The 8,166-nt window shown below is 41.9% G+C and overlaps 1 long non-coding RNA gene across 2 annotated transcripts; it reads right to left on the reverse strand.

The window, feature by feature from the left end:
* Positions 1-618: 618 nt before the first annotated feature.
* Positions 619-7,645, reverse strand: LOC144941244 (uncharacterized). 2 transcript variants are annotated; one of them, XR_013639236.1, is made up of 6 exons: positions 7,625-7,645; positions 7,214-7,330; positions 6,379-6,432; positions 4,419-4,444; positions 3,035-3,151; positions 619-658 (listed from the first exon to the last, which is right to left on the reverse strand). It is a non-coding gene; the product is annotated as an uncharacterized LOC144941244 (long non-coding RNA). The 2 variants fall into 2 exon arrangements; XR_013639235.1 differs by lacking the exon at positions 619-658 and adding an exon at positions 1,233-1,440.
* Positions 7,646-8,166: the final 521 nt, after the last annotated feature.

Consider the following 8,166-nt stretch of genomic DNA (forward strand, 5'->3'; position numbering starts at 1 on the left):
GAGCAAGGATGACGAAATATCTCATCCACAATTCAGTGTTATGTTTAGTGCTGTACATTTAGGTTGTAGTATGATGAATACACGATGTGCCCTTAATTAACACAGTAGCTTATACTCTTGTATAGCTGTTCAGTACTAATGTGGGTGCCTGGTCCATCCAGGATCAACTGTTGAGTTTCAGGTTATCTAAGACAATGTTATGATGCTGTAGTGTTCATTCATTGTATTGATATTTCCAAGTATTAACAGATGCTGTATCTGTGCTGTGTTTTTCCATCAGTTTTACCTCGTTCAATTCAATAAATTACGTTTGGAGTCGGATGTTCACCCTGGCTTTGAAGGTTTATTTGATGCGAGGTTAACTACTCGGATAGCGGTGCAACGCAGCGCACAGCGAGGCCGAGACATCAACAAACAAATCTGAGTAAAATATCGCGTGCTTGAAAATCTCATATTTAGTTTAGAAACCCTTTTAAAAGCCGAGATATACAGTAAATGTTTAATACTCTGTAATTGCATGTGTGGGTATTACCGATCTGTTAACGACTGCATTGGGATCACCACCGTCTCTCTTTGGTTTAGGCTTTGGCTTTGGCTTCATGTTGCCAGCTGCTGGAACTTGCACCATGCTGTAAACAACCTCACTGTTGTCATGTTCCTGAAAATAATACACAAGGATTCCCACAATCTGTAGTTTCCGCACCACTGGCATAAGAGGTTACCCCCCTTGCATTAACATCAACAAATCTGAGTAAAATATTGCGTGCTTGAAAATCTCCTATTTAGTTGGGAGACCATTTTAAAGGCCGAGATATCTCCATATATATAAAGGGCAAAGTTGTATATGTGTGTCTGTTCAAAATGTTTAGCGTACTTTTCGACATGCAACAAACTGGAAATTTGCCATGTGGGTACTTTCCAGACTTACACCATGCAGAAATTATTTAAAAATACACTTTTGGGGGGGTGGGGGGGGCTCAATAATGCATATATTTTTTGCACGGAAAGTGAGCTGTGACGTCAAATCTGTCATGTGACCCGCGTATGTGGAAGCGTAACGCATTGTAGTGTTGTAGTATAGTAGTTAGCGCGCTGCGCTACGAACCCGGCGACCCGAGTTCGATTCCCGCTCACGGCCACCACCGGTGACGATTATTTGAACTGGTCCTGGGCCTCTCCTAGGTCGACTCAGCCTCAAACAAGTAACTGGTGTGGTGTGTGAACATCGCCACTAGGGAGACAAAGGTGAATCCAAGTGCCCGGTAGTAAAGCTAGTACAGTATATGTTTGCTACTCTGTAATTGCATGTGTGGGTATTACCGGTCTGTTAACGACTGCATTGGGATCACCACCGTCTCCCTTCGGCTTGACTTTGGGCTTCATGTTATCAGCTGCTGGGGTTTGCACCGCGCTGTAAACAACCTTATTGTTGTGCTGAACCTTAAAAGAATACACAAGGATTACTGAGCACTTGTCAACTACATGGGAGCTACAACGTTACAAAGCCAGATAGCCTTGCATTGTCACAAGGAACAATATTCAGAATATTTATACTGGAGAAGGAATCCGATGAGCTATGAAGCTCTTTTTCACATGTCCAGTCGGTGTAAGAACGTTACAACAACAAACAATACAACACCATTATAGGAGTGCACTGTACAAGAAAGGTAAATAATTCACCCAAACACATAAAAATACAACGAATCCATCTCCATCCTACCAGACAAAGTCCACTGAGGTATTAACTTATTGTTCAAGAGTGACCTGGCCACAAATGATAGCTCAACAAAGTGGCTTATCATTTGGACATTTATAGCAGCAAAATAATCTAAATAGTCAAAACGCATGATTCTAAACATGGAGGGAAAAACCGGAGGACCCGGAGAAAAAGACCTACGTGACCATGGGGAGAACGTGCAAACTCCAAATATACAGCAGGCATCAGGGTCGGAATCCTCATTGCTTATACCAGTGGTGGCACTTGGCATGAACTTAAGGTGAGGAACGTTTTCCTTACGTGTTGTTATCCAATACTAATGTGAAAAATAACGTGCTCGCTGACCGAGTGGAAAAGAGGCCCTTGCAGCGACAGATGTAACTTAGCATGTTAAAGTTAGAAAAGTTAAAGTTAGAAAACACAGTGTTGCCAGGACAATAATATTCGACCCCCTTAGTACCCGATTTGTGCAGCTTATATGCTCGCAGTTAGGGAAACAACGTTTGTGGGCCCCCTGTGGACACGGATCGTATGGAATTAAGTTGAGGACTGGATAAGGCCCACAATCGGTAGGTTCCCCATCACCGGCATTAGAAAAGTAAAAGCTTCGTGACCCCAATGAGCTCACACCACTACCAGCCTACACTCGCCCAATAAAATGGCCGTGGTGTCATACTCAAAATATTCTAGTAAGAGTACTGCATATATATTCACACAAAAAGTTAAATAGGTTTTGACCATGAATGAAAAATATAAATGGTGACTTTCCTTAAATGACTCGGACCTAGTAGTTTAAATAATAAAAACATCTCATCTCATGCTTGAGTTGTCAGGCAAAGAAAAAGTAATGCAGAATTACAAAGCAGAGCGTCATGCATAGTTATTTTGCAAAATATTTTCCTTAATGGTAAATGCACAAATGCACTTACAAATCCATCACAAGAAAGCATAAAGCACTTTAGTAGAAGACGTTTTATCATGATACTTTCACACAAGGGCCTATGTTTGGAGTCATTAAGATGACTAAAGCTGCTATGATTGTTGAACTTTGCATGGCATTACCGTGTAAGCTCTTTGCAATTGTGCTTCATGGCTCTCCGATGCATTTTTGTGTTGTGCCACGGTGTTATATGGCATGATGTCCGACGTTTCGCTCCACACGCTGGGAAATTCTTGCTGAAGAAGCTCCCAGCACACGGTGCGAAACATCGTACATCGTGCCGAACAACACCCAGAACAACCCAAATGCACACTGGAGAGCTAAAACACTTGCGCGTGTGTTTTACTGTTATTGTTTTAATCAGAATGCGCCATCACCTCTGCGTTTACAGATGCGTAAATGACTCCGACATTTTGATTATGTTGAAGTCGCGACCCACTGCTTGCCGGTGAAACCTCGATCTGGCTGTATACGAGCGCTTCCTCCTCAATGGCCTGATGAACACACAGATAACAAGAGCACTGAGCATTCATGGTGAAACCATTCCGTGTAGCGCTGAGACCACTTTCAGTGGATTAATAGACTAAAACATGAACAAATACTTTTTTGATGGTCGATTACTTTGGCGCCTGTAAAAAAAAAGGTTGCTGCGCCCCACATTGTGTCTCCCAAAGGCGGGAAAATCCCCCCTCCAAGCCGCGTTTATTGTGACGAGGTGTCTGACGATGCAGGTGACATCACAAAGCCCCGCTCCGTCACTTTCTGTCAAGCGGAAAATGTGGCAACAGAGGTCAAACCTTTTTTCGAGCAGTCAAACCTCTAGTACTTCTAATAAATATAAATGTGCACTTATTGAGTGCCTTTCGCAATGTCGCCTCGGTGTCGTGGTTCACAAGGACACGGATAATAACGAGAAGGCTTATCAATCAGTAGAGCAATCGATTACTTTAGGGATTAGATAGATCGGCTAATTCGGTGCCACTGTTATTGTGGGCATGAGAACAGTGGGCAGGTGGAGGGGGGGGGGGATTTCCCCCGACTTGTTAATTGGGGGCAAGCCATATGGTGTCATGGGCCTCTTCAGCAACTTGATATGGGCACTATGTACTGTATGTTTGTATGGATGTTGAACTCCTTTCGCACCGTAGATAGCCAACTGCTAATCGGAGGTGCCTATAGAACTTCAACCCACAACTGCATAATTATTCCTATTTATCAACGTCACATGTAGAGTACTTTAAATGTATGAATGCATTTATGTGAGTTTGCATTCACGTTAACCTTGTATGCCAAAGGCAGTATTTAGTGAAACATGACCAATGCATTGTTGAATTTATCGTTCAATATTCAGTTGGGTATTCAAATAACAGCAATACCGTGTTGGGGTGGAGTGGTGGTGCAGCCGTTCACATGTTGTGCTATAGCAACGCACCTTGAGAAGGATTGGTAAGGGGCACTTTATAAATTATAATTATTATTAACCTGGCGAATCAAGATTGAACGCAAGACACACATAACAACAGTGGTGAGGGATATCTGAACCAGTTCTGGCATCCGCCTTCAACAACCTACACTGATCAGCGTGATGAAGCGTGGTCAAACAACCCCCAAGGTGTAGGGAGGCATTCATCCAGCAGTGGATTTAAAATATGGCATAATTGTGATTACACCAAGTTGGACTTCCAAGTCATCCACAGCAGGCAAGACATATTACTTTGAAGAATAAACAGGGGAAAGTTGTTTCACATGTTGCAGAATTACCTGTCTGTTTTCATCCGTGGTTCTGTCTGTTAAGTACAAAAAGCCAATGATGTTAAACAAAATTAAATGATGAAGTTAAAATCTGATTTGAGTCAAGGATCCATTTGCAGTTTTAACAGATTTAGCTAATTTGGTTTAACCGAAGTTGAATTCATCATGTTTAATCATGTTTACTATTTTACGAAGTTTAATTCATTGGAAATGTTGAAAGCAATTTTTTAAAATTGACAAATACACAATTTGCTTAAACTTCTCAACGTCTGTGTGTGTGTGTTAAGGGTGTATTTGTAGTCCAACAACCTTATGACGACAGTACCCTGGTGACCTGTTTCATCTTTAGTATGAAAAAATAAGAACATGTTTTACCCTTTCTGGCAATAACACATCAGAGCGAGCATGTGTGTTTGCATTGTTCATCATAAGTACGTATAGCTAATACAGACTTTATTCCTTGCAGAAGGTATCTTATTTGGTCTTTGAACATCTTAACACCTTTTTTATTGCCATAAAGGGTAAACCTATTCTTATTTTTTCATAATTTGATACTGGCAAAAAGTTTCCCATGATGTAGTTTCCTCTTTTGCTTGCTCTCTGTGCCCATTTCCTGTACAGGCTGGTTTTACTCGTTAGCAGACTTCCACATACTGGTGAAAATTCCTCAACATTTTTGTCGAATGGAGGGAGACTTTCACGTGAATTAACAAGAAAATTACTGCATTGGCTGTGGTACACAATACCAAACATTTATATTCAAAAGCATTAATCTCTTAACACTGCCCTAAAGAGGGGGGAAATATATGTGCGTATTGTATGTGTATATATAATAGGCGACATTTCTGCAAATGTCGCTCCTTCATAGCAGAGACATACAGGGCAGCGTGATTGAGTGAATAATAGTTGGGGATTTAAATATATATCATTATCAGGACCTTTGAGAAATTAAATTTGTTAAATTTTTTTCTAGATGAACAGAAGTCTTAAATTGGTATATAGACGGTTACCCATTCCTGAATATTTAGTAACAAACGCTTCAGACGTAAAAATAATGACGAGTAAAAATCTCATTGTATGAAGAGTTATCAAAAAATTGTATTCTGGGTAGCCGTGATGTAGGGTTAAATGGGCTGCCCCGCCCTCTCACTAGGATAGCGGAAAACATCTGGACATTGCCAAGAACTAGCCTCCGTCATAAGCCCAAGCTAACCACGCCAGCTCTGAGCCAATTCGCAATTGCCAAATGAGTTGCTGCAAAATGGGTTCTTTTTGCCGAGAAATGTGGCTGTGTTTCTGCAAGAACCAGATGTTAGTCTGCCAAAAAGTGCCATAAATAGCGATGTAAATTGTGGGCCCTCTATCTTTCCATCCTTGATACATTTCCTTCTCTCCACCACAGCTGTGTGAGGACCTTGTCATCACTTTCCAAAATGACTGCATCTCACTGCAGCTAATGGATGAGCACCACTTGTGATTATTTAAATATAACGTGTAATTATTCCGTTTCCCTTTTCAGTATGAATTGTGGCAAACTTCCTTGTTGCAGCACACATGCAACCTTTCACATTGAGCTGTGTTATTTGCAATGGCTATATTTCTCCCATCCTGGTGCAGGACATTCCAACTTTTCGCAAGCACCACAGATGGGATGCGTACTGCAAAGCCATCAAATTTCTGGGAGGGTCAAATGGGTATAAATTGTGAGCTGACCGCCCCTCCCTCCATCAGTCCCCGCTCCGCGAGTGTCCTCATAGCTTGTTCTGACGTTGGCCCTGCCAACTGATCATAGGCCCTGCTGAAAACCCGCCCACCACTGAGGTTTCCCTGCCCATTGTCCGTATCACGAGTGAAGCACTACGCCAGAAAATATCAAACTGGGACAAAATCTCGATATCTGTAAATGCTATGGGACACCTGGACAGCCAAAACAGAGGTCACGAAAACCCCACACCATCACATGCCTTACCCCCTGCAGTCATTTCTTGAAGATTAACGGAGTTTCCTTGGCCATGTTGTGGACCTGTAACAGATGTTTAAGGTGTTTAAATTCCTGATGGGATCAGACTGTCGGGCATTCACAATATACAGGCTTGAGCAGAGGTGAGGCTAGTAATGCACCATGGGTATATCAAATAATGCCAAGCTATGCTAATACCTTTAATCTGAATGGGTTTCTAAAATTGTAACCTTGTGCAGTAAGTGAATGTGCTAATAAAAGCAACAAACATTCCATGAATGGCATAGATGTAAACACGTGATAAATTACTAATACACATGATGTATTGTGGACAATTTTCTCAAACGAATTATTTACGGTAATTTTAACATAGCCATAATTTAACTTGGAACATTGTGCAACAGCTTGTAATATAAGTGCAGTCTCCCAGGTTGAGCTGCAAAAATTGCTCACCTGAGAAATTTCACGTGGGTAATCATGATTTTACAACAAAACTGTATTTATTTACTTAAACCCTTTTCTCATCTCTTCGGTTCTTGCAGTATATATATATTTTATTTCGCACCAGTGCCAAAGGCATCTTCGTACGTGTCGATTACTGTTGGAGTGGTAATCATGAATTGCCCGATGATGTTGAATTGCCCGATGATGCTGGATGCAATTACCAGCGAAACGTCGTACTCAAAAATTGTAAATGTTGTGGTTTCACTCTTCAACACACCGGTGGGCTAAAGTAGTGAATGGTGGTTATACCAGAGTAAGAGCTACACAAGGTGTGGTGGGAAAATGGGGTTCAGTGTAAGGAATGCTGTTTGGTTGGAGAGAGTTGGGTGGTGCCAATGACCTGCATTGAGTTTCCTTCTTCTGTAGCCCACCACAGCAACAACAGCAGCTCCAGCAGCGAGCAGCACAGCCAGCACCACTCCAACAGCAATCGACACGTACGGAGATGCCCCTGGCACTAATGCGAAATAAAAATATATATACTGCAAGAACCGATTAGATGAGAAAAGGGTTTAAGTAAACAAATACAGTTTTGTTGAGAAAAAAAATTTAAGTAGTGTGGTGACATTTACTCAAATGTTTTTCACAGCTGTGTAGTATACAAGAGCTGTAGCTTTAAATTCACTTTCCTGATCTGCAAGTTAACATTGAAAGCAAGTGATGATCACTCAAAAAGTAGAGACATAATTTGGAACGTACAAAATAGTGTCAAGTGTTTTGATTTAGGTTATAGAAAAGGAAAGTATTGTACCTTGTGTAGTAAACAGTTCCGACATCAGACTCCCTGACCGATAATATCCTGTCAGCTGACAAGTGTAGACACCTGCAGAACTTTCATTCACCACTGAGATGGTCAGAGAGAAGTCGTCGTCGTCAAAAGCGGAGGACGAGATGTTTACGTGGGAGTTGAGGTGGGAACTGAATGCAGCGTGAGGTCCGGCTGGGTGAGCCGCGAGTATCGTACGGACTGTGCTGTCACCACGTGGCCTCCAGTACCAGGTGACCGAACGAGACTCAGTGGAGGAGCTCCTCCACTCAAACCCAGGGTCAGACTCGGTGCAGGGCAACGTGGCTCCTTGACCAATTTGAGCCGCGTAATTCCTGGTTGCGTTTTGCTCTGCACCTGCAGATCATGTTAAAACAATGGTTTCATTACCAAACAAACAAGTGCAGGATGTCACAATACAGCTACATACCTTGCACCTGAAGGTATAAGCATGGAAATTGTGTTAAGCTTACAAATTACTTTAGTCAATTTAACTTTACGTCCGATGTGTGTAGTGAGAGTCCCAC

The sequence above is a fragment of the Lampetra fluviatilis genome, chromosome 24, assembly GCF_964198595.1.
Source record: "Lampetra fluviatilis chromosome 24, kcLamFluv1.1, whole genome shotgun sequence".
NCBI classification, from domain to species: domain Eukaryota; kingdom Metazoa; phylum Chordata; class Hyperoartia; order Petromyzontiformes; family Petromyzontidae; genus Lampetra; species Lampetra fluviatilis.